Source organism: Schistocerca americana, chromosome 3 (genome assembly GCF_021461395.2).
Source record: "Schistocerca americana isolate TAMUIC-IGC-003095 chromosome 3, iqSchAmer2.1, whole genome shotgun sequence".
NCBI classification, from domain to species: Eukaryota; Metazoa; Arthropoda; class Insecta; order Orthoptera; family Acrididae; genus Schistocerca; species Schistocerca americana.
In genome coordinates, this window is record NC_060121.1 from 910,542,778 (window position 1) to 910,569,977 (window position 27,200).

Below are 27,200 nucleotides of genomic sequence, written 5' to 3' on the forward strand. Positions count from 1 at the left end.
GTATGTTTTTTTAATATTTTACACGACAGGCCAGTTTCTGTTTATTTCCATTATCAAGTGACGTCTAGTTGGAAGTGACAACCATATTGCATCTGTAATAAAGTCTTTCTGTGGTCTCTCGGTAAGTACAATAGTTCCTTTAGTTAAGAAAAGTAAAAATACGTTTCTGTCAGATATTTTGGCAGTTCAGTTTTAACAGTTCTTTTCTGTGATGCTACGTGCCCTGAAAACCGAACTGTTAAAATATCTGACAAAAACGTATTTTTACGTTTCTTAACCAAAAGAGCTATTACAATTACCGAGACGTGACAGAGAGACTTTACTACAGATGTATATGGTCGTCACTTCAAACTAGACGTCACTTGATAAAGACAATAACCCGAACAGGCTTGTCAAGAAAAATATCAAAAACCTATTACCTTATTGCAGCTGGTTTTGAGCATTCATTTCCATAACATCTTATACCGACGTATACTATGGTGCGGGCCCGAATAAACGTAAAAAAGTCGGTTCGAGTTTGGTCGTGCTACAATGTGGATCTTCGCCCATCCACCCTACTCAGCAGACCTCAGTCCATGCGACTTGAAAACTCATTCCACAACTGAGGAAACCATTGCATGGGATGCGCTTTGCAAACAGAGCGAATGTCCTCACGGCATTGCGGCGACAGCGCTCACAGGACGATGGCAAAGCCAATGGCATTCAGCGCCTTCCCCATCCCATCGTTGGCAACACTGTGTGTATACACTAGGGTCTATTTTTAAGCACAGTTGTTGATTTTCATTCATTTTTGCTCCATTTGTACTCCCGCACAATAAATTTACGCCGAGTTCCAATACGTTTGTTTCATTTCAACATTTACTGTGAGCTCCAGTGCTGAAACCCTATTTTGTGTTGGCATTCTGGTACACATTGCCGTACCAGTTCAATGCACATCGTGTAATTCTCATATTGTCGTACTATAGCAACATGTACCGTAGTTGCCGTGACTTATGGAATGACCATCGTATGCATTCTGTATTACTAATCTCATTCTGGGCTAGCAGTGTACCTTGTACAATTTTATTTACTTGCATATTTGTATGTTTGTGTTGTTTTTGTGGTCTTCAGTCCAGAGTTTGATTTGATGCACCTCTCCATGCTACTCAATTCTGTGCAAGTTTCTTAATCTCCAAGTAAGTACTGCAACTTAGAGTCTTCTGAATCTGATTAGTGTATTCATCTGTTGGTCTCCCTCGACGATTTTTACCCTCCACGCTTCCCTTCATCACTAGGTTGGCTATCCCTTGATGCCTCAGGAGGTGTCCCACGAACCGATCCCTTCTTCTAGTCGAGTTGTGCCACAAATTTCTCTTCTCCCCAATTATAGTCAACACCTCCTCATTAGTTACGTGATCTACCCACCTAATCTTCAGCATTCTTCTGTAGCACCACATTTCGAAAGCTTCTATTCTCTTTTTGTCTAAACTGTTTATCGTCCATGTTTCACCTCCGTACATAGCTACACTCCATACAAATTCTTTCAGAAAGGGCTTCAATTTATACTTGATATAAACAAATCTCTCTTCTTCAGAACCGCTATTCTTGCCATTGCCAGTCTACATTTTATAGGCTCTCTACTTCGACCATCATCAGTTATTTCGCTCCCCAAATAGTAATGTATATTTATATCATGGTCAAATTCGTGTACACCAGGGCTACTGTCGAGTTTACGCCACAAACAAGTATTCTGTGTCATAACTGCTCCCCAGTTTGCTGGAAACAGTAGGGCCATTCACGTTGTGATTTCGCCGGCGCTTTGCCTAGTTCGCTACTAATCATTAGTTCTGTTCGTGATGCCAGTCTATCTTCTTTATATCTCATAACGATGCCACGATACAATAAATATTAGAATACTTTGTAAACAGGTATGTTTAGTCACATTTTTTACGTTCTCACATTCTGTATGCATGAAATATAGTCTTTTCATTGTGTCATAATCTGTTGTTTACAGCATTTTTATTACTTCAATATTTTGAGCAGCGCTGAACTTTAGAAACGGGTATTGAATAGGAGGTGAATAGCGCAGCCGACCAATTACAATAAATAATGATAATCAATTAACCTTAACCATCATTTCAACTGATTTAAACCTGTCTGCTTCAGAAGGATAAGAAATAAACTTCACATTAACCAACCAGTCAGTTAGTAAGGCGATCTAACATCTCTACATCAAATGTGTCGGCAACGATCTGTGCATCTATTTTTAAAAGAAAGGGCCCTAAAATCAACGGCTAATCACAATAGTAAAATCAGTCATATGAAATGCCAGACCATGAGAGTCGGAATGATTTTACTGGCGTGAGAAGCCTTTGATTTCAGGGGCATTAACTTTTACAAATGGATGCACAAATCGTTGCCGACACCTTTCATGTAGAGATGTTAGATCGCTTCACTAAGTGACTGGTTGGTTAATTGAAATTTGTTTCTTGCCCTTCTGAAGAAGACGTGTTTAAATCCATTCAAACTATGGTTAAGGTTAATTAAATACCACTATTTATTGCATTATTGCAACTGGTTCAAAATGTTCAAATGGCTCTGAGCACTATGGGACTTAACATCTGAGGTCATCAGTCCACTAGAACTTAGAACTACTTAAACCTAACTAACCTAAGGACATCACACACATCCATGCCCGAGGTAGGATTCGAACCTGCTACCGTAACAGTTGTTGTTGTCATCGTTATCAGTATGCAGATCTCTACGCTACGATAGCCTCCCTTGTGGGAGCCTTTTGATCTCTGCATAACTCCTGTACCCTACATCCTTTTCAACCTGTTTACTATGATCTGTCCTTGGTACCCCTCCGTAGTTTTTACCCAATCACCACACTTCTCTCCGTCACCAGATGAATTATTCCTTGATGCTTCACAATCTATCGTATAAATGCATCCTTCATTTTAGTCAAGTTGCGCCATAAACCTCTTTTTCCGCAATTAAGTCCCACCTTACAGTTATTCGATTTAGCCGAGATGCCCTACATTATCCTTGGAAATTTTTCAACACAGTACTTCAGCCGCATTAGTAATCGAAATAATGGATCGACATTGCTCGAAAATAGTCATGAGTTTCAGGTTTAAACGTGTTGAGCATACAGGACAGTTTCAACGAAGCCATGCTACGTTTACAGTTCAGGAGCTGAGTGGTAACACAAATTTTAAGTCGGATGTTTCTGGACTGTTGAGAAGCAACACGATTACAGGATAATGAATGGTTACAGGCACTTAATTCCACTTCCGTTCTCCTGCTGATCGGAAACTGCCCTCGCTTTCTCCAGTCGTAGCTAAACTTCAAAGAGCTCCGATGGCATTAGATCACTACCGCCATTGACACTGAGGCGAAAAGACATTTTGACTCATCCATAAATCGACACGTATATCATTAATCTCCTTGCTTAATGATGTTGGAACTGGCGAAAATTGTTAATGATTAGTATGGCACATCTGTCATTAATTAATACAGTGCTATAAGCATTACATGGGATGCACCTTAATAATTGTATCTTTCTGTAAGATACAAGTGTAAGATTGCGTACCTATGGTGTTCGGACTATATAGGCCACAACAGTTGCAAGTTCTTCACATAGTATAACAAAACCGTACGATGTTGGTATCAAAAATATAGGTTAATGTTTCGGACAATCTAATAAAACTCGTATTACTGGTACACATTAAATGTACGTCAGTGAGAAAGAAACATTTCGCTCCTATAAAAGTATAAAAGTTAAAATTGTGTCCCCGAAAGGTCTTCAAACCCGAATCCTTGACACTGCGGACAGAGCTTTAGCAGTTACGTTATCTGAGCAAACGTCACTGACCGCTTGAGATGGTCCCTTTCTACATCTAAATCTACATCTACATCTACATGGATACTCTGCAAATGACATTTAAGTGCCTGGTAGAGGGTTCATCGAACCACCTTCACAATTTTCTATTATTCCAACATCGTATAGCGCGCGGAAAGAACGAACACCTATATCTTTCCGTACGAGCTCTGATTTCCCTTATTTTATCGTGCTGATCTTTTCTCCCTATGTAGGTCGGCGTCAACAAAATATTTTCGCATTCGGAGGAGAAAGTTGGAATTTCGTGAGAAGATTCCGTCGCAACGAAAAACGCCTTTCTTTTGATGAAGTCCAGCCCAAATTCTGTATCATTTCAGTGACACTCTCTCCCATATTTCGCGATAATACAAAACATGATGCCCTTCTTTGACCTTTTCCGATGTACTGCGTCAATACCATCTGGTACGCATCCCACACCGCGCAGCAGTATTCTACTGCGTAATACAGGCAGTCTCCTTATGAGATCGGTTACATTTTCTAAGTGTCCTGCCCGTAAAACGCAGTCTTATGTTAGCCTTCCCCACAACATTTTCTATGTGTTCAAATGCTCAAATGTGTGTCAAATCTTATGGGATTTAACTGCTTAGGTCATCAGTCCCTAAGCTAACACACTGCTTAACCTAAATTATCCTAAGGATAAACACACACACCCATGCCCGAGGGGGGACTCGAACCTCCGCCGGGACCAGCCGCACAGCCCATTCCATGTGTTCCTTTCAATTTAAGTTGTTCGTAATTGTAATTCCTAGGTATTTGCTTGAATTTACGGCCTTTAGATTTGATTGATTTATCATGTAACCGAAGTTTAACGAATGCCTTTTAGCACTCATGCGGATGACCTCACACTTTTCGTTATTTAGGGTCACTTGCCAATATTCGCACCGTTCAGATATCGTTCCTAAATCGTTTTGCAATTTGTTTTGATCTTCCGATGACTCTATTAGGCGATAAACGACAGCGTCGTCTGCAAACAACCTGAGACAGCTGCTCAGATTGTCTCCCAAATCGTTTATATAGATAAGGAACAGCAAAGGGCCTATAGCACTACGTTGGGGAGCACCAGAAATCACTTCTGTTTTATTCGATGACTTTCCGACAATTACTACGAACTGTGACCTCTCTGACGGGAAACTGAGATGATATTCCATAAGCACCCAATTTCACTACAAACCGCTTGTGTGGTAAGTGTCAAAAGCCTTCCGGAAATCCAGAAATACGGAATCGATCTGAAATCCCTTGTCAATAGCAGTCAACACTCCATGCGAATAGAGCTAGTTGTGTTTCACAAGAACGATGTTTTCTAAACCCATGTTGACTGTGCGTCAATAGACCGTTTTCTTCGGGGTAATTCATAACGTTGGAACACAATATATGTTCCAAAATCCTGCAGCATATCGACGTTAATGATAGTGATTTAGCGAATTACTCTTACAACCTTTCTTGAATATAGGTGTGACCTGTGCAACTTTCCAGTCTTTGGGTACGGATCTTTCGTCGAGCGAACGGTTGTATATGGTTGTTAAGTACGGAGCTAATGCATCAGCATACTCTAAAATGAACCTAATTGGTATACAGTCTGGACTAGAAGACTTGCTTTTATTGATTTAAGTTGCTCCACTACTCCCAGGATATTTACTTCTGCTTTACTCATGTTGCCAGCTGTTTTTGATTCGAATTCTGGAATATATACTTCGAGCTCTTTCCTTCGACACCGTAGGGTCTCTTCCTCGGTGCCATGAGACTGGGGCCACTGAGAGGAGTAATACAGTGAAGAGTTTGGCTCAGACAAAGTCTTGGGGCTGTCACTGAGAAAAAAAAATTAATTTCTGTTAACAGTATATGCGTTGCGGCGATCATTTGTGGTAAGTTAAAACCGTGTGCTGGACTGGGACTCTAACCCAGTCCTTGTCTTCCGCTGGTAGTGAGCTATAAATTACATCTTGTGAACACGACCCAACAATACGACTCACACCTTCCACTTGGCACAGGCTCAGCGCCGGCCGCTGTGGTCGAGCGGTTCTAGACGCTTCAGTCCGGAACCGCGCGGCTGCTGCAGTCGCAGGTTCAAATCCTGCCTCGGGCATGGATGTGTGTGATGTCCTTAGGTTAGTTGCGTTTAAGTAGTTCTAAGTTCTAGGGGACTGATGACCTCAGATGTTATGTCCCATAATGCTCAGAGCCATATGAACTATTTGAACAGGCTCAGCTTCCGCCTTCGACGTAGTTATGAATAGGGTCCACAATTTTGAAATAAATTATTACCAATCAGAGGTTAAAGCCTATGAAGGTTTCATCGATACATTGCTTTTCACTTTTCTCCTTCTTTCCGAAGACTAAGACATTGGTTAATATAGATTGTACTCACAAATCGAACAGTTAAGACGTATGGCGTTTCGTCCGCCATTAACGATAATCTATAATTTTTAAAAGTCGTATATCATTGTTGGCTGGAATATCCCACGGGTGGGTCCAGCCGCCTAGAGGAAAGGGTGATATTCCTCTGCATACATTGACCCCTTTTCATGCGGCCATGTGAGAGTTGTGTTCTGTGTGTACTTATGCAGTGTGAATGAGTATGATGTATGTATGCCTGGTACAGTGTTGCATATCTGTAGTACGATGATGATGAGGAGGAGGAGGAGGGGGAGGAGGAGGAGGGAGGGTGTAAAACACGGTGCCAGCAAATTGCCTAGTCGTCTCTTCCTAAATACCTGCTCTTAGTGAAACAGTTGAAGTACGAGGTGCATTCAAGTTCTAAGGCCTCTGATTTTTTTTCTAATTAACTACTCACCCGAAATCGATGAAACTGGCGTTACTTCTCGAAGTAATCGCCCTGCAGACGTACACATTTTTCACAACGCTGACGCCGTGATTCCATGGCAGCGGCGAAGGCTTCTTTAGGAGTCTGTTTTGACCACTGGAAAATAGCTGCGGCAATAGCAGCACGGCTGGTGAATGTGCGGCCACAGAGAGTGTCTTTCATTGTTGGATAAAGCCAAAAGTCACTAGGAGCCAGGTCAGGTGAGTAGGGAGCATGAGGAATCACTTCAAAGTTGTTATCACGAAGAAACTGTTGCGTAACGTTAGCTCGATGTGCGGGTGCGTTGACTTGGTGAAACAGCACACGCGCAGCCCTTCCCGGACGTTTTTGTTGCAGTGCAGGAAGGAATTTGTTCTTCAAAACATTTTAGTAGGATGCACCTGTTACCGTAGTGCCCTTTGGAACGCAATGGGTAAGGATTACACCCTCGCTGTCCCAGAACATGGACACCATCATTTATTCAGCACTGGCGGTTACCCGAAATTTTTTTGGCGGCGGTGAATCTGTGTGCTACCATTGAGCTGACTGGCGCTTTGTTTCTGGATTGAAAAATGGCATCCATGTCTCATCCATTGTCACAACTGACGAAAAGAAAGTCCCATTCATGCTGTCGTTGCTCGTCAACATTGCTTGGCAACATGCCACACGGGCAGCCATGTGGTCGTCCGTCAGCATTCGTGGCACCCACCTGGATGACACTTTTCGCATTTTCAGGTCGTCATGCAGGATTGTGTGCACAGAACCCACAGAAATGCCAACTCTGGAGGCGATCTGTTCAACAGTCATTCGGCGATCCCCCAAAACAATTCTCTCCACTTTCTCGATCATGTCGTCAGACCGGCTTGTGAGAGCCCGAGGTTGTTTCGGTTTGTTGTCACACGATGTTCTGCCTTCATTAAACTGTCGCACCCACGAACGCACTTTCGACGCATCCATAACTCCATCACCACATGTCTCCTTCAACTGTCGATGAATTTCAATTGGTTTCACACCATGCAAATTCAGAAAACGAATGATTGCACGCTGTTCAAGTAAGGAAAACGTCGCCACTTTAAGTATTTAAAACAGTTCTCATTCTCGCCTCTGGCGGTAAAATTCCATCTGCCGTACGGTGCTGCCATCTCTGGGACGTATTAACAATGAACGCGGCCTCATTTTAAAACAATGTGCATGTTTCTATCTCTTTCCAGTCCGGAGAAAAAAAATCGGAGGCGTTAGAACTTGAATGCACCCCGTACCTGCGACAAAAATCACTTGCTGCATTAATTTTCAAAAATTGGGCAGAAAGTACGCAGGACATGTTTTTGATGCAGATGCAGTGATGCTTCTCACTCTTGGCGAATAGCAAATGGCCTACTCCTGTCGAACAGGACCAAGTGACGCCGTGCTTGACGTCCCCATCCAAAGGACGGGGCCGAACTCGCCGGTGGAGGCGAGTAACAGTAGTTTAAAGAAAGAAAACTGTAAACCTCCACTACGTACGAGCTTACTGATACGGCGGCAAGTGTAACTATTAATATTTAGAAGATATCATTAAATTTTTTTCATGATGAATTTCAGTCATTATTTGCAGATAATTTTTATTGTATTTAACGGTTTCGATAAATTTATTCTTTTCAGAAGCCTACAAAATTAGGGATATTATAAATCCTTAGACCTTGGCTACATGTTTATGTGAACTGTAACAAGTATATTACAGAAACTTACTTAGTTTAGAAGAGAGTCAGTATCTTCTTTATAGAAAGATGTACATTTTTTACTTCACATAACTGTATAGCCAGTGACTAAATAATTACAATACCCCTCTCCGCTCAATTAGCTGAATGGTCAGCGCGTTGGATTGCCACGCCCAGGGGCCCGGGTTCGATTCCCGGCTGGGGAAGGAGATTTTCTCTCCTCAGGGACTGGATGTTGTGCTGTTCTCATCATTTCATCCCCATTGTCGTCGCGCAGCTCGCCTAATGTGGTGTCGCACTGAATAAGACCTGCACTTGGCGGCTGAACTTCCCGACTGGGAACTTTCAGTCACTGACGCCATACGCTCATTTACAATTGCATTTATAATATCCCTAATTTCGTGGGCTTCTGAGGACGACAAATTAATTTGGTGAAACCGGTAAAGAAAAAAAGTTATTTGTAATTGATGCGTGCAATTTATCTTGAAAAAATAATACTACAGTTGCTGAAAATTACAGCCATGAATAAAAAACAGATGTTATTAACATCGAGATGCATATCTCCAGGGAGAGATAAATGTCTGAAGATGGCCTTGTAAGCCGAAAACCGGTTAGCAATAAAAGTAATATTGTAGAACAAAAGAAAACTGGTGCTTTTCATTTATTATAATGTTGTTCTACCAAGAACCGACGGAAGGTTCTCTTAATATAATAAACCAAAGGTAATTATGAAAATCTCTTCTTTGCTATCTTAACATTATTAATTCATATTCATATTTTTATTCGCAGACTCCTAGTCTCGACGGTGTACATTTGTCTATAATATTCCTCATCGCGAATCAAAGGAAAATAAAATAAGTGTTTCAAAAGAACCGTATAATAACAGGCAAAAAAAAAAAAAACAAGAAGGAATTGGAAGGACTGTGGGACCAAACTGCTAAGGTCATCGGTCCTTAGACTTGACGCTAAGGACAATACTCACACCCATGCCGGAGGGAGGACACGAACCTCCGGCGGAAGGGTCGCACGATTAGTGACACGGCGCCTCTAACCGCGTGGCCACTCCTCGCGGCTGTATGTGTCCCGCACAGAGATTTAACCCGTCACACACAATCATTCACAACTGTGTTCCATATCTTCAGCACCCCACGGCACCGTAATAAGATGTGACATTGACGACCAAACACATTTCTAAAAGAAAAAGCAAGTAAACGACTGATTTTTGGCTGATAGTGATAGAAATTTCGGAATAAGTACTAGAAAATCTATTGACACACCAGTGACGAAACACGCTCAGATGAAAAAATAATGACAATAAATTTGTGTTTGCTTAATACAGACACAGTTTCTAAAAGTATCATAATTGTAGCTTCGCGGCAGACAAACTGTGCGCCAGACCGAGAACCGAACTCGGACTCTCTGCCTCTCACTCGAAAATGTTCTGCCGAATTAGCTGCCCTGGCACGAATACGGACCCGGCCTCACAACGACAGACTCAGGATAAGTATCGATACTTCTTGGTACCGAATACTTCGATCTCGATACCAATTCCTTTTTTACTCGTTGCTTTTGAACTGACTTTATAACTCCTGTCAGTACTTTATAGTGCGTATCCTATCGGATGAGCGTAACAATGATGTTACATTTTTATTGTTTAGTCGAAATTTTGGCTGCATGACAATGTTCGAACACCAACTGAAAGCGCGATCACCAAGAGACCAACAATTGAACGAGGGATACGCTGAGCAGCATATGGTTGCAAGCAAAATTATACCAATGGTCTACTGCTTAAAAGCGCATGGACCTGAGGACAGTACTGACGTCAGTGTTGTAGAGGCAGAAATAAATGAGCTAAGCAGACAACTAGTATGCTGATTTGGACAAATTGGTGATAATCGCCTGCCTGATTTGCTTGGTCTAACATTCAAAAATATACATTTTGAGGATCCCGAGCTTATTCTACAGCATTATCTACAATAAGGCGTTTATGAGCGACTAATCTTGCTGTTATTCTTGACATTACGAGCAGCGGACGAGATAGTGATTTTTCTCTTGAAACGGTCGTCATAAGACATTGGTGTGCAGCAAACCAAAGAAAGGAGATGGAGGAGTTGCTTCTTACGACAGGTCTCTGGCTGACCAAAAAGATGGTAGGAGCCTTTATACGCCCTGTCACTTTTGTAAGTTGGTCCTTTAGGGTAATGGAGAGACACGAAAGTCTTAGTCCTTCAATTTGTATAAAGTAGACAACGCGTGCCTGAGAATTCCAGCGACATCAGTGCCCTCTGTACGTTTATTTTCATGGCATACATCACGTTTTCAAAGTCACGTAACAGATTATGAGTTAAAGGACTGGAGAGACCATTGTTTTGGAGTGGCTGTACGGAGAAACAATGGGACGTTTAGGAAAAATTTAATGTTATTACATTTTCACACTATTGAAAATGGAAACATTGCTTGATTCACTGCTTGTATTACCACCTCCATAACTGAATGGTTCACGTCATTGTCTTAGGTACGAAAGGACTCGGGTTCGAATCTCCCTTCCTCCTCAACTTTTTTCTGAGACATTTGCACCACCAAGGAATTCTTCCAGTGGAACAGAAATCGTTAAACGAGATTTACCTGTGCAGTCAAACGAATGATTCCAATTTCAGAAAATGTTGAATGATTTATTCAAGAGACAGAGCTTCACAAATTGAGCAAGTCAGTAACACATTGGTCCACCTCTGGCCCTTATTCAAGCATTTATTCGGCCAGAAGTAGTTCGATGTTCTTCTGAGGGATCTTGCGCCAAATTCTGTGCGTTAGATCGCTACAGCATTGCGTGGTAGCGAAACATGTACTGTGAGGAAAGTGGAACAGAAGAGAATCGAAGCATTAGGGATGTGTCCTACAGAAGAACGCTGAAAATTAGGTGGACGAATAAGATAAGGAATGAAAAAGTTCTCCGGAGCATCATCGAGGAAAGGAATGTAAGGAAAACACTGACAGGAAGAAGGCACAGGATGGTAGGACATCTGCCCCTATCGCTCAAAAACTTTTGTAAATTTCTTCGTGGTGCGTCTTCTTTTGCGTATGTCGATGCTTTTATGAATACCATACATATTTCTTACGATACTACCCTCATGAATAAAGTATCAGTAATTTTCGTTCGATGACATGTCCCTATTTGCATCTCAACTTCCGTCAAGTACGCCTCTCTTTCTTCCAGCTTTCTGGATATCATCAATGACTCAATACTATAAAATGTATAGTCTTCAGTTGCCGACTGTTGATGGCGACGACGTTTGGTAATATTGAGAGCCTTATGACACGTCTACATCTACATCTACATACATACTCCGCAATTCACCATACGGTGCGTGGCGGAGGGTACCTCGTACCACAACTAACATCTTCTCTCCCAAACAGAACGAGGGAAAAATGACTGTCTATATGCCTCTGTACGAGCCCTAATCTCCCTTATATTATCTTTGTGGTCCTTCTGCGAAATGTAAGTTGACGGCAGTAAAATTGTACTGCAGTCAGCCTCAAATGCTGCTTCTCTAAATTTCCTCAGTAGCGATTCACGAAAAGAACGCCTCCTTTCCTCTAGAGACTCCCACCCGAGTTCCTGAAGCATTTCCGTAAGACTCGCGTGATGATCAAACCTACCAGTAACAAATCTAGCAGCCCGCCTCTGAATTGCTTCTACGTCCTCCCTCAATCCGACCTGATAGGAATCCCAAACGCTCGAGCAGTACTCAAGAATAGGTCGTATTAGTGTTTTATAAGCGGTCTCCTTTACAGATGAACTACATCTTCCCAAAATTCTACCAATGAACCGAAGATGACTATCCGCCTTCCCCACAACTGCCATTACATGCTAGTCCCACTTCATATCGCTCTGCAATATTACGCCCAAATATGTAATCGACGTGACTGTGTCAAGCGCTACACTACTAATGGAGCATTCAAACATTACAGGATTCTTTTTCCTGTTCATCTGCATTAATTTACATTTATCTATGTTTAGAGGTAGCTGCCATTCTTTACACTAATCACAAATTCTGTCCAAGTCATCTTGTATCCTCCTACAATCACTCAACGACGACACCTTCCCGTACACCACAGCATCATCAGCAAACAGCCGCACATTGCTATCCACCGAATCCAAAAGATCATTTATGTAGATAGAAAACAACAGCGGACCTTCCACACTTCCCTGGGGCACTCCAGATGATACCCTCACCTCCGATGAACACTCACCATCGAGGACAACGTACTGGTTTCTATTACTTAAGAAGTCTTCGAGCCACTCACATACTTGGGAACCAATCCCATATGCTCCTACCTTAGTTAGGAGTCTGCAGTGGGAGACCGAGTCAAGGAATATAGCATCCGTCTGATACCCTTCATTCATGTTTCGTAAGATATCATGTGTTCTCTACACGTGTAGAGAACTATTTCCTCGTCGCTTACCATATAGAAGAAAAAACTAGCATTAATTTTCTTCTGATGTCACATTATGTACTGCATTTCCCGGACTTCCCTCGCCCTGGTAACGCTTGTTACTGCTGTAACGTGCTAGTTTATGAACCTGGCCTGTTCCTGTTTTTACAGCGCAATCGGCGACCAGTGCGGATTGAGCTGGACACGCTAGTAGCGTTGTAAAACGCACCGTATGACATCATCTAGCCGTGGCCCTCGACGTTTACGGCTCCGCGAGTGAACTCTCCCGTGAACCCCCGCAGAGCGCCGTAAGCTGTCTCATTTGCATTCCCGTGTGGCCGTTCTCCCCGGCGCCGTGCGTACATTCCAGCAGGTTGCGCGCGCTCCGTCCCACACACACGTCAACTCGAAGAAACTTTTTGACGGTAACTGCGATGTAAAATCAAAAATATTGTTTGCACATTTCTCTCCAGTCGTTATTTTCGTAGTATTAAGAGCCAGCTGTTGCGTTAAAGGACCGTTAAAATCTCAACAAGTTGATAAAACTTTACACTGCGAAGTGTAGTGCCTAATTAAAGAATATGAATATCCTCATTCAGGGGTAGAACGTTTGGCACCGTCCTCAGACAGTAAAACATAAATTCTACGACGTATCTGGCGAATGTACATCCGTGCCAACACTAATTTATGCTCCGAGCTGGACGCTGGCGCTAAGTTTCTGCCTCCTCCAATTTTTCCTTCCTTTGTTTTTACTGCCTTTCATATTTTGGGTTACCAAGAATAATCCCGTAAACCAGAACAATTAATCTTTATATAAACTCCTGGAAATGGAAAAAAGAACACATTGACACCGGTGTGTCAGACCCACCATACTTGCTCCGGACACTGCGAGAGGGCTGTACAAGCAATGATCACACGCACGGCACAGCGGACACACCAGGAACCGCAGTGTTAGCCGTCGAATGGCGCTAGCTGCGCAGCATTTGTGCACCGCCGCCGTCAGTGTCAGCCAGTTTGCCGTGGCATACGGAGCTCCATCGCAGTCTTTAACACTGGTAGCATGCCACGACAGCGTGGACGTGAACCGTATGTGCAGTTGACGGACTTTGAGCGAGGGCGTATAGTGGGCATGCGGGAGGCCGGGTGGACGTACCGCCGAATTGCTCAACACGTGGGGCGTGAGGTCTCCACAGTACATCGATGTTGTCGCCAGTGGTCGGCGGAAGGTGCACGTGCCCATCGACCTGGGACCGGACCGCAGCGACGCACGGATGCATGCCAAGACCGTAGGATCCTACGCAGTGCCGTAGGGGACCGCACCGCCACTTCCCAGCAAATTAGGGACACTGTCGCTCCTGGGGTATCGGCGAGGACCATTCGCAACCGTCTCCATGAAGCTGTGCTACGGTCCCGCACACCGTTAGGCCGTCTTCCGCTCACGCCCCAACATCGTGCAGCCCGCCTCCAGTGGTGTCGCGACAGGCGTGAATGGAGGGACGAATGGAGACGTGTCGTCTTCAGCGATGAGAGTCGCTTCTGCCTTGGTGCCAATGATGGTCGTATGCGTGTTTGGCGCCGTGCAGGTGAGCGCCACAATCAGGACTGCATACGACCGAGGCACACAGGGCCAACACCCGGCCTCATGGTGTGGGGAGCGATCTCCTACACTGGCCGCACACCACTGGTGATCCTCGAGGGGACACTGAATAGTGCACGGTACATCCAAACCGTCATCGAACCCATCGTTCTACCATTCCTAGACCGGCAAGGGTACTTGCTGTTCCAACAGGACAATGCACGTCCGCGTGTATCCCGTGCCACCCAACGTGCTCTAGAAGGTGTAAGTCAACTACCCTGGCCAGCAAGATCTCCGGATCTGTCCCCCATTGAGCATGTTTGGGACTGGATGAAGCGTCGTCTCACGCGGTCTGCACGTCCAGCACGAACGCTGGTCCAACTGAGGCGCCAGGTGGAAATGGCATGGCAAGCCGTTCCACAGGACTACATCCAGCATCTCTACGATCGTCTCCATGGGAGAATAGCAGCCTGCATTGCTGCGAAAGGTGGATATACACTGTACTAGTGCCGACATTGTGCATGCTCTGTTGCCTGTGTCTATGTGCCTGTGGTTCTGTCAGTGTGATCATGTGATGTATCTGACCCCAGGAATGTGTCAATAAAGTTTCCCCTTCCTGGGACAATGAATTCGCGGTGTTCTTATTTCAATTTCCAGGAGTGTATATAAAGAGATGTGTCCTGACAGACTGACACGTCATCACCCAAACTAAACCGCTATGGATAGTAATTTGGAACTTGGAGAGGCTGTTGATATTGCACTCTAGGCGTCGTTTAAGAAGAAAGTTTTCGAAATTCCACCCCTAAGGGGGTGAAATAGGAGATGAAAGATTTTTTGAAAATATATCGCTATTAAGTCAATTTTGAAGCTAGAACTACGAAAATTGGTATTTGGTCTCCCGATCAGGGATAAAGAAATATATGTTTCAGAATTTTTGGACATTTAACCCCTACGGGGATGAAATAGTGGATGAATTTCTTTAAAGAAACTATAATTAAATAACTAGGCTACATCTATGAAAACTGGCAGTTAATTAAAAAATGGTTCTAAGCACCATGGGTTTTAACATTTGAGATCATCAGTCCTCTAGACGTAGAACTACTTTAACCTAGCTAACCAAAGGACATCACACACATCCATGCCCGAGGCAGGATTCGAACCTGTGACCGTAGCAGCAGCGCCGTTCCGGACTGAAGCGCCTAGAACTGCTCGGCCACAGCGGCCGGCGGAACTTAACTTCTCAGTTACAAATGAAAAAGTATGTGTTTCAGTGTTTTTTGAATTTCAGCCCCTAAGTTGGTGAAATGGGAGACAAAATGTTTTATGGAAATATTTCATTATGAAAGCATTTTCAAAGCTAAATATATGACACGTTAAATTTGTCTTCTCGATTGCAAATGAAAAATTGTATGTTTCCGTGTTTTTGTAAATTCAACTTCAAAGGGCATGTAATAGGGTCTGACTAATTCATTGACTCAGCGTCGCTCGGCCCAGACCGCTAATGGCAGAACTTTACATCTGGAAAAGGGTATTGCTCTCATACTTTACGTGCATTTTAGTAAGCGATCGTTCGAAATTCCGTTCCTTAGGGGGGGAAGTAGGATATGAAAGATTTGTTTTGAAAATATGACGCTATCAAGGCAATTTTAACGCGAAAATTACGAAGCCTGATATTTGGTTTCTCGGCCAGAAATGAAGAAAAAATACCGTCTTCAGAAGTTTTAGAAATTCGATCACTTGAGGGTATAATAGAGAGTGAAAATTTATTTTGAAAATAAATATTAAAATAGTACTCTAGCATTTTTGAAGGTACATCTACGAAAATTAGTAATTGACTTCTCGGTTAGAAATAAAAAAGTCAGTAGCATGAAAAACCAGTACAAGCTGCAAATTTTTACTTTATATTCATTCGATGACTAGTTTCGGGGCGAGACCCATTTTCAAATCATCATAACGTCGGTGGATCGAATAGCTAATGACGGTGTACTTAATCGAATATCGGAAAAAATTGTGCGATAATATGACCAAAGGAAGGGATAATTTTATAGGATACAATCCTAGACATCAAAGAAAAGTCAGTTTTGTAATGCAGGGATGTGTGGAGGATGAAAATTAGAGAGTGAGTGTAGGGCTTGAATACAGTCAGCAGGTCCAAATGGATGTAATTTGCAGTATTTACACAGAGGTGGACACGCTTTCACAGGACAGACTATCGAGAAGAGCTACACATCGCAACAGCAACAACAATAACAATTTTTGCACTGAAACTGGCCGTCGAGTTTCTAAATACATGGTCACCCAAAGGAAAGTTAACATTTGAAAATGCACTAATTCACGGAATACTGTAGGTAGAGAGGTAACACTTGACACATATGACTGAAATGACATGAGATTTTATTGAACCCCGAAAAGAGTGCAAAAACCGGCCAACAGATGGCGATGGACAGCGGGATGCTGTTTTTCCAGCTGTCACTGTGACGGGTGGGAGGTACGCCGAAATGTTGTAGAATCGCATCCCCTCTAGCCTGGCTGACAAACAATTGCTGAAAGGTAACTTTTAGGCAGGATGGCGTTCCATGTCATATCGCTACACTTGTGACAGATCTCTTATGCTTGTCATTTGGTGAGGACCGCGTGCTGACCCGCCATTTCTGTCAGTCTTAGTCTTCCAGGTCCCAAGACCTCAATCCGTGTGATTACAGGTTGTGAGGTTACCTGAATTCGCATGTCGACCGCGACCGCCCGCGCCATTAGGGATGCTAGACGACAACATCCGACGGCAGTTTCCGACTGTACGTACTGATGTGCTGTACAGTGCTGCTCACAACATTGTCCCTCGACTATAGGTTTTGTTTATGAATAACAGCCGACATGTTGAACATTTGTCACGAAGAACATCGTCTTTATTAAAAATCAATTCTTACGCTAATTATCGCCTTTGCATCATATGAAGCAACACCTGACGGTTCTTGTGCACTTTTTTCGGTTTCAGTGAAATCCCATGTTACTTCTGTGGTGTCACCGCCAGACGCCACACTTGCTAGGTGGTAGCTTTTAAATCGGCCGCGGTCCGGTAGTATACGACGGACTCGCATGTCGCCACTGTCAGTGATCGCAGACCGAGCGCCACCACATGGCAGGTCTCGAGAGACTTACTAGCACTCGCCCCAGTTGTACGGACGACTTAGCTAGCGATGCAACGGACGAAGCCTCGTTTATTTGCAGAGAAGATAGTTAGAATAGTCTTCAGCTAAGTCAATGGCTACGACCTAGCAAGGCGCCATAGCAATCGATAGTTATCGTATGAAGCATGTCTCATCAAGAACGATGTATACAAATGATGGATTAAAGTTAAGTATTCCAGCAGCTACGTACTTTTCTTTATAGCATTCATTACGTCTCCTGTTTCAGACCTCACGCCATCCTGCGTGAGTTTAAGCGCGTGCCTTTCGGTTACCCGTCACTGTGGACTGGCTGTCTTGTCAGTCCACAACATTTTTAGCAACGAGTCTCAAAAGAGGAATTGGCGTTCGTATTGCCCTAATTTACTTGTGTCATGGCTTCGCCACAATCTCCAGATGTACTGTCCGAATTTTATCGCTTGCAGAATCAGCAGACGCAGGCGCTATTGGATGCCCTTGGACAGCTCGTCCAGGGTCAACGTGCAATGCAAAACGATGCGGCGGCCGCCGCTTCACCGCTACCGCAGCCACAACATGCTGTTGCACCCCCGTTTCGGCACTACGATGCGGAGGTGGAAAGCTGGACGGAGTGGTCACGCCAATTTGGATTTCATCTCGCCGCCTACAGAATTCAAGGTAACGAGCGGCAGCCTCATTTATTGGCGTGTGTAGGGGTGCAGACGTACCGTGTGATAGTGAAATTACACTCCTGGAAATTGAAATAAGAACACCGTGAATTCATTGTCCCAGGAAGGGGAAACTTTATTGACACATTCCTGGGGTCAGATACATCACATGATCACACTGACAGAACCACAGGCACATAGACACAGGCAACAGAGCATGCACAATGTCGGCACTAGTACAGTGTATATCCACCTTTCGCAGCAATGCAGGCTGCTATTCTCCCATGGAGACGATCGTAGAGATGCTGGATGTAGTCCTGTGGAACGGCTTGCCATGCCATTTCCACCTGGCGCCTCAGTTGGACCAGCGTTCGTGCTGGACGTGCAGACCGCGTGAGACGACGCTTCATCCAGTCCCAAACATGCTCGATGGGGGACAGATCCGGAGATCTTGCTGGCCAGGGTAGTTGACTTACACCTTCTAGAGCACGTTGGGTGGCACGGGATACACGCGGACGTGCATTGTCCTGTTGGAACAGCAAGTTCCCTTGCCGGTCTAGGAATGGTAGAACGATGGGTTCGATGACGGTTTGGATGTACCGTGCACTATTCAGTGTCCCCTCGACGATCACCAGTGGTGTACGGCCAGTGTAGGAGATCGCTCCCCACACCATGAGGCCGGGTGTTGGCCCTGTGTGCCTCGGTCGTATGCAGTCCTGATTGTGGCGCTCACCTGCACGGCGCCAAACACGCATACGACCATCATTGGCACCAAGGCAGAAGCGACTCTCATCGCTGAAGACGACACGTCTCCATTCGTCCCTCCATTCACGCCTGTCGCGACACCACTGGAGGCGGGCTGCACGATGTTGGGGCGTGAGCGGAAGACGGCCTAACGGTGTGCGGGACCGTAGCCCAGCTTCATGGAGACGGTTGCGAATGGTCCTCGCCGATACCCCAGGAGCAACAGTGTCCATAATTTGCTGGGAAGTGGCGGTGCGGTCCCCTACGGCACTGCGTAGGATCCTACGGTCTTGGCGTGCATCCGTGCGTCGCTGCGGTCCGGTCCCAGGTCGACGGGCATGTGCACCTTCCGCCGACCACTGGCGACAACATCGATGTACTGTGGAGACCTCACGCCCCACGTGTTGAGCAATTCGGCGGTACGTCCACCCGGCCTCCCGCATGCCCACTATACGCCCTCGCTCAAAGTCCGTCAACTGCACATACGGTTCACGTCCACGCTGTCGCGGCATGCTACCAGTGTTAAAGACTGCGATGGAGCTCCGTTTGCCACGGCAAACTGGCTGACACTGACGGCGGCGGTGCACAAATGCTGCGCAGCTAGCGCCATTCGACGGCCAACACCGCGGTTCCTGGTGTGTCTGCTGTGCCGTGCATGTGATCATTGCTTGTACAGCCCTCTCGCAGTGTCCGGAGCAAGTATGGTGGGTCTGACACACCGGTGTCAATGTGTTCTTTTTTCCATTTCCAGGAGTGTATTTCCCGAACGCGACGTAGCAACTCTGTCCTACGAAGAAATTTTGTCGGCATTGGACGCATATTTCAAAGAAACAGTCAATGTCGTTGCAAAAAGGTATACGTTCTTTCGTACAAAACGTACGGCCGGTCAAACTAATCGGGAGTGGGTTGCAACTTTGCAAGGCCTTACTAGGGATTGTGCTTTTGAATGTAAATGTGGACTCCCTTATTCAGATACTATGGTGCGTGATGCAATTGCACAGAACGTTTCTGATGTTCGTATACGGGAACAGATTTTGAAACTAGTTAATCCCTCCCTTCAACAAGTGATAGACATATTGGATAGGCAAGACACACTTGACTTTGCTCAGGAATCATTTGCAACTTCGCCAGCTGTGTGTCACATTAACCGGCCCGCCGGGCGAGCTGCACGGAACTGTAAACAGCCCTCACGCACGTCTGCACAGCCACGTGTCCCGCACAAGCATGCAAATGCAGTGAAATCATGCCCGCGGTGTGCCACTAGACATTCGCGTGACAATTGCCCGTCACGCCAAGCTATTTGCTTTTTCTGTAATAAAAAAAGACATGTTCAGAGTGTTTGCCGGAAAAAGCTCAGATCGGACACTAATAACCATTCCAGGTCCTTTGCTTCACGCCGGAATCGAACCTAGAATACTCAGGCTCGTGAACCTTGGCCCATGGACATTCATGTAGTTAATTCCACTCCACCCAGTGCCACTCTCTCTACAAGTGACTGTGTGCGTCCCACAAAAAGTGTGCGTCGACGTCGACGGAAATCACGTCAAGTCGCGAGTGCGTCTGTACCAGTGTCTGTTCACGTTGCACGAGACAGTCGCTCTTGTCGTCAGCAAGACAATAAACTTTTTGTAGACTTGGACATTAATGGCAACGTGATCCCATTCCAGCTCGATACAGGAGCTGCAGTTTCATTGCTCAATAAAGACACGTACAAACAACTGGGCACACCCCCGTTGCATGCCGCAAATGTTACGCTAACTACATATTCAGGACAGCATATCCCTGTGTTAGGACAGTGCAGCCTTCTTGCAACATACAAGGGACAAACAAAACTTGTGTCATTTTACGTCCTTCGTTCTTCTGCAGTGAACTTGTTTGGTTTAGATTTATTTCAGTTGTTTAACTTGTCTATAGTCAATCAGGTCCTATCAGTGAACCAGACTGTGCCTTCAGACAGTGTCTCGTCTATGTGCAGAATTCGCAGACATTTTTGCATTGGGCCTTGGTTGCGCTAAGAACTATACAGCACATTTGGAACTGACAGTAAACGTGCAACCGAAATTTTTCAGGGCGCGCAATGTTCCCCACGCATTGCGCGATGAGGTCGCAAGAACGTTACCCGATTTAGAATCACAAGGTGCTCTTCTTGCATGGCGTGTGCCGAACAACAATCCGCACCGCCGCGGAACTTCTTTGCATGGCCAAAAGCCATTCCCCTTGGCAACGCTTGCACATCGATTTTGCTGGTCCATTCTGGAATGCTCGATGGTTGGTTGTGGTCGATTCTTTCAGTAATTTTCCTTTTGTTGTACGGATGTCTTCCACAACGTCCTCTGCCACCGTCCAAGCGTTATCCGCTATCGTTTGCATTGAAGGTCTTCCACAAACTATTGTTTCCGACAATGGCCCACAATTTATATCCACAGAATTTCAGTCATTCTGCAAGGCTAATGGTATTCAACATCTGACGTCCGCGCCGTTTTCGCCTCAGTCAAACGGTGCCGCTGAACGATTGGTCCAGACTTTCAAGTCACAGATGTTGAAGCTGAAAGAGTCGCATTCTCGGGAGGACGCGTTGTTGCTCTTTTTGTCTTCGTATCGCTCTCAGCCCCGAGATGGTCGCTCGCCGGCTGAGTTGCTCCACGGTCGTCCTCATCGAACCTTGATGTCTTTGCTGCATCCACCGCATCAGGTTCCTGTGCAGTGGCAGACTCCTGCTTTTGCTCCTGGCGACGTTGTATACTATCGCAACTATCGCGGTTCACGGCGTTGGTTCGCAGGGCGCATTCTTCGCTGCCTCGGCCGCGCGATGTACACTCCTGGAAATTGAAATAAGAACACCGTGAATTCATTGTCCCAGGAAGGGGAAACTTTATTGACACATTCCTGGGGTCAGATAGATCACATGATCACACTGACAGAACCACAGGCACATAGACACAGGCAACAGAGCATGCACAATGTCGGCACTAGTACAGTGTACATCCACCTTTCGCAGCAATGCAGGCTGCTATTCTCCCATGGAGACGATCGTAGAGATGCTGGATGTAGTCCTGTGGAACGGCTTGCCATGCCATTTCCACCTGGCGCCTCAGTTGGACCAGCGTTCGTGCTGGACGTGCAGACCGCATGAGACGACGCTTCATCCAGTCCCAAACATGCTCAATGGGGGACAGATCCGGAGATCTTGCTGGCCAGGGTAGTTGACTTACACCTTCTAGAGCACGTTGTGTGGCACGGGATACATGCGGACGTGCATTGTCCTGTTGGAACAGCAAGTTAACTTGCCGGTCTAGGAATGGTAGAACGATGGGTTCGATGACGGTTTGGATATACCGTGCACTATTCAGTGTCCCCGCGACGATCACCAGTGGTGTACGGCCACCAAGGCAGAAGCGACTCTCATCGCTGAAGACGACACGTCTCCATTCGTCCCTCCATTCACGCCTGTCGCGACACCACTGGAGGCGGGCTGCACGATATTGGGGCGTGAGCGGAAGACGGCCTAACGGTGTGCGGGACCGTAGCCCAGCTTCATGGAGACGGTTGCGAATGGTCCTCGCCGATACCCCAGGAGCAACAGTGTCCCTAATTTGCTGGGAAGTGGCGGTGCGGTCCCCTACGGCACTGCTTAGGATCCTACGGTCTTGGCGTGCATCCGTGCGTCGCTGCGGTCCGGTCCCAGGTCGACGGGCACGTGCACCTTCCGCCGACCACTGGCGACAACATCGATGTACTGTGGAGACCTCACGCCCCACGTGTTGAGCAATTCGGCGGTACGTCCACCCGGCCTCCCGCATGCCCACTATACACCCTCGCTCAAAGTCCGTCAACTGCACATACGGTTCACGTCCACGCTGTCGCGGCATGCTACCAGTGTTAAAGACTTTTTTTTTTTTTTTTTTTTTTTCTTTTTCACTAGCTGCTTATATTTTATGACCCACCGTCTAATTTCTTATGGTGGGTCGTATATTGCCACTTAGCCGCTGTGACTGGGTCCGGGGTCCGCAGTGACTTAAAGTAACACCACACCGGCTCCCGTCCCCACTCACACCGTAGCCCGTGTCCCGCCACGTGGAGGCGGGCTCTGTTTAGATCCATTTGTTATCTTTTTTTTTTTTTTGTGCAGCATTAGAAAAACTTATAACTAATACAAAATCAAGTAAGATATTAATAAACAAAACGAAATTAAATATTTAGAAAGAAGGAAGGAAGAGAACTGAATAGAGAAGTTATAGGTATAATATGGCCCGTCACCTGGTTGTGGGCGGCGGCCCGGGTCTTGGAATGACCCTCAAGACGCTGGCCGTTGCTCACCATGCCTTTAACATCTACCATCCTAAAAACTACCTTAACTAGAAGAAATTAGGGTACGTTAAAGCTAGAAACTAAGACTAAGACCTCCATGTCCAGCCTGCTAAACTATTTACGATATACAATAGAGAGGTAACTGATTTTGTGCTTGGCTCAAAGTTGCTAATGAAAGGGTACTCGTGGTAAAAGACTGCGATGGAGCTCCGTATGCCACGGCAAACTGGCTGACACTGACGGCGGCGGTGCACAAATGCTGCGCAGCTAGCGCCATTCGACGGCCAACACCGCGGTTCCTGGTGTGTCCGCTGTGCCGTGCGTGTGATCATTGCTTGTACAGCCCTCTCGCAGTGTCCGGAGCAAGTATGGTGGGTCTGACACACCGGTGTCAATGTGTTCTTTTTACCATTTCGAGGAGTGTATTTGGTTTTGGGGGCCTCTGGTGAGGTGCGTCGGCATCTCAATCAGCTGCGCCTCTGTCGTCGCACGGGTTCTGCCGCTCCCCGTCTGCTTTCAGCGACGGTGCTGTCCGGTCAGCGCCCTGGGGACCCATCTACTGGCTCGCCTCATCCCCAGGTGTTACCGACGCTGCCTTCCATTTTGCCCCATGGCGACGCGCCGCCGCCGCCGACGACGACGACGACGACGCCTGTTCTCCCGCCGACGCCGCCCGCAGTGGACGCGTCGCATACGCCAACATGGGGTCCTCCCCACGGCGGGCGGAAGCCTTATAACAAGACCGTTCGCCGATTTGCGGGGGAGGAATGTGGTGTCACCGCCAGACACCACACTTGCTAGGTGGTAGCTTTTAAATCGGCCGCGGTCCGGTAGTATACGACGGACCCGCATGTCGCCACTGTCAGTGATCGCAGACCGAGCGCCACCACACGGAAGGTCTCGAGAGACTTACTAGCACTCGCCCCAGTTGTACGGACGACTTAGCTAGCGATGCAACGGACGAAGCCTCGTTTATTTGCGGAGAAGATAGTTAGAATAGTCTTCAGCTAAGTCAATGGCTACGGCCTAGCAAGGCGCCATAGCAATTGATATTTATCGTATGAAGCATGTCTCATCAAGAACGATGTATACAAATGATGGATTAAAGTTAAGTATTCCAGCAGCTACGTTATTTTCTTTATAGCATTCATTACGTCTCCTGTTTCAGACCTCACGCCATCCTACGTGTGTTTAAGTGCGTGCCTTTCGGTTACCCGTCACTGTGGACTGTCTGTCTTGTCAGTCCACAACAACTTCAACCATGTGTGTCAATTCACACCTCCCTATCTGCATTATTCCCTAACGTATTGAATTTTCAAATGTTAATGGACTTTAAGATAACTCATTACTTACAGTGACCTTACGTTGTTGCTCTATTGAGTAAACTGTTTATATCAGCAAATATATATGGCCAGCCGCGGTGGCCGAGCGGTTATAGGCGCTTCAGTCCGGAACCGTGCGACTGCTACGGTCGCAGGTTCGAATCCTGCCTCAGGCATGGATGTGTATGATGTCCTTAGGTTGGTTAGGTTTAAGTAGTTCTAAGTTCTAGGGGACTGATGACCTCATTTGTTAAGTCCCATAGTGCTCAGAGCCATTTGAACCATATATATATATATTCACAGTGTGTCCAAAATCTGTAGGGTGAAAATCGTACAGATTATACGCGATCCTAAACTGAGGACATAGAAGAAAAGCTAACAGATATATATATATATATATATATATATATATATATATATATATATATATATATATATATATACGATTTTCACCCTACAGATTTTGGACACACTGTGAATGTCAGATGCCATGTCTTGCCGGTTGACCTAAACTGCTCTCCGTTCAGTACGTCTGGGATATCAATTCTCGCTCACGTTCTCGTCCAGCATCAATGAAGCTCAACTTTGAATTCGTAGTCAAAGAATCTAGGCTTTCACTCACTGGGGAAGTAGACCATTTCGTTCGAAGAGCGGACGTTTAGATGATAATGGCCAACATAAATAAAAGTAACCCAGTATTCAACAATGTTAGGATGTGGAAAGATAGCTATACACCGCAAAGATGACACGATGCATTGCAGACAGGCACAACGAAAAGACTATTACGTATTTACCTTTAGGCCAAAGCCAGTTTTTCTTTGGAAGGCTCCGACTGAAAACAAATTGTGTAACAGTCTTTTCGATGTGCCTGTCTGTAACTCTACGTATCATCTTGACGGTGGATAGGAATCTATCCATTTACTAATAATGTTGGTATTCATACTTGGGGTTTCCATTGTGTAACTCATAGTTCATTAGTTTGGAATAAGATCCGATACTGTTCTACTAAACTACCAGCTGCCAGTGACTACAATCAAAATGGTTCAAATGGCTCTGAGCACTATGGGACTTAACTTCTAAGGTCATCAGTCCCCTAGAACTTAGAACTACTTAAACCTAACTAACCTAAGGACATCACACACATCCATTCCCGAGGCAGGATTCGAACCTGCGACCGTAGCGGTAGCGAGGTTCCAGACTAGAGCGCCTAGAACCGCTTGGCCACCCCGGCCGGCAACTAGATTCAGTCACAGCCGGTATGTATCTATGATTATGCGTTCGAAGGTATTTAAGGTGGAACGATGGCATAAATTTATACACCTAAACAATATTTGTTTCAAGAAACCTAACGAAGCTAGAAGTCCTTAGCGTGACTTTAAGCAATTTTGGAAATGTATGTGTAACTTACTTCACAGATTCCACAGTAGAATCAAGAGAGAAAATCCCTGTCCCAGTCATAAGGACAGATCTGTTCTCGCAAGATGGATAGTCACGTGTCAAACATGCATTTTTTGGAGACTATGCGTTATAGTTCACTTTCTGTGAATATAACAGTTTCTACAACACTATTGAGAGTGCCGCTGTTGCTCATAAATTTGTTACTAACATGATGCCATAACTAGAAAGTAACCACTGGCACAGGTAGTACGTTATGCAACGAGAGAAAATGATAATCCTCGTCCTTTCCCAAAGAATGCAGTGCGAGGAGACAGATGCCTGCAAAATAAGAAGTTTTCAATGTGAGACGATTCCACATTCCTGCAGGCTTCCAGGTTGGGGAAAAGGCGACGTGACAATAGAATTCATAACAAAGAAACGCCAGACGGATTACTGGCGGTAGCAGTGCTACGGAGCTAGAATCTCGCAGCAGGTATGGAGTACAAAAAGCGTTTGCATTTTAAATGCAGAATACCAAATCAGACAAGCTAACAACGTGACTTGGTATCCTATATATCTGTGTCACTGTGGAAGCAGTGTGTTTGTACGGGATAAACGTGAACCTGTTGTGATGCAGCAATCGCTGTTGTATGGAACTACACAATATTTTTTTTTCTGCAAGGACTACAAAATTGTGCAGTGGAAGATACGAAAAATAATAATTCCAAGTGGCTGTAACTAAAGTGCAAATACTAACAGAGGTCCAGTGTGGGCTGTAATTATCGTATGGCAGCGAAACTTGATAGATATGCTAAAACGTTAATGCGAAACCGATTTACGCTGGAAAAAATTTAGTTCTAGTTTTGGCCACCAGGTGCAAATCGGGCGCTTTACACTGTTTGTATGGCGGTGTGACATCCACACTGTCATCTGACAAGCAGTAACGTGCGAGAACAGTGTGGCTCACGAGACGACAGACTGGGCGCTGTTAGTGAAATTGTTTTATGTGAATGGCAGTAATTACAGAGCTGCACAGAGAGAGTATCGTCGACTGAAATATCTAAGGAGAGATCCGGCGTCATTAACTGGTTTAAAGGAGATGATGATGAAATTGGAAAATACGGGCGGGCTTGGTGTTGCACCTGTAAGAGGAAGGTATCCTATCCCGGTGGAAGTTATTGACGAGGTTGCTGTTTGTAACTGACTATGCAACAAGTGTTCAGTGCAGTGCCAGTGCTCGTGCAGTGTCAC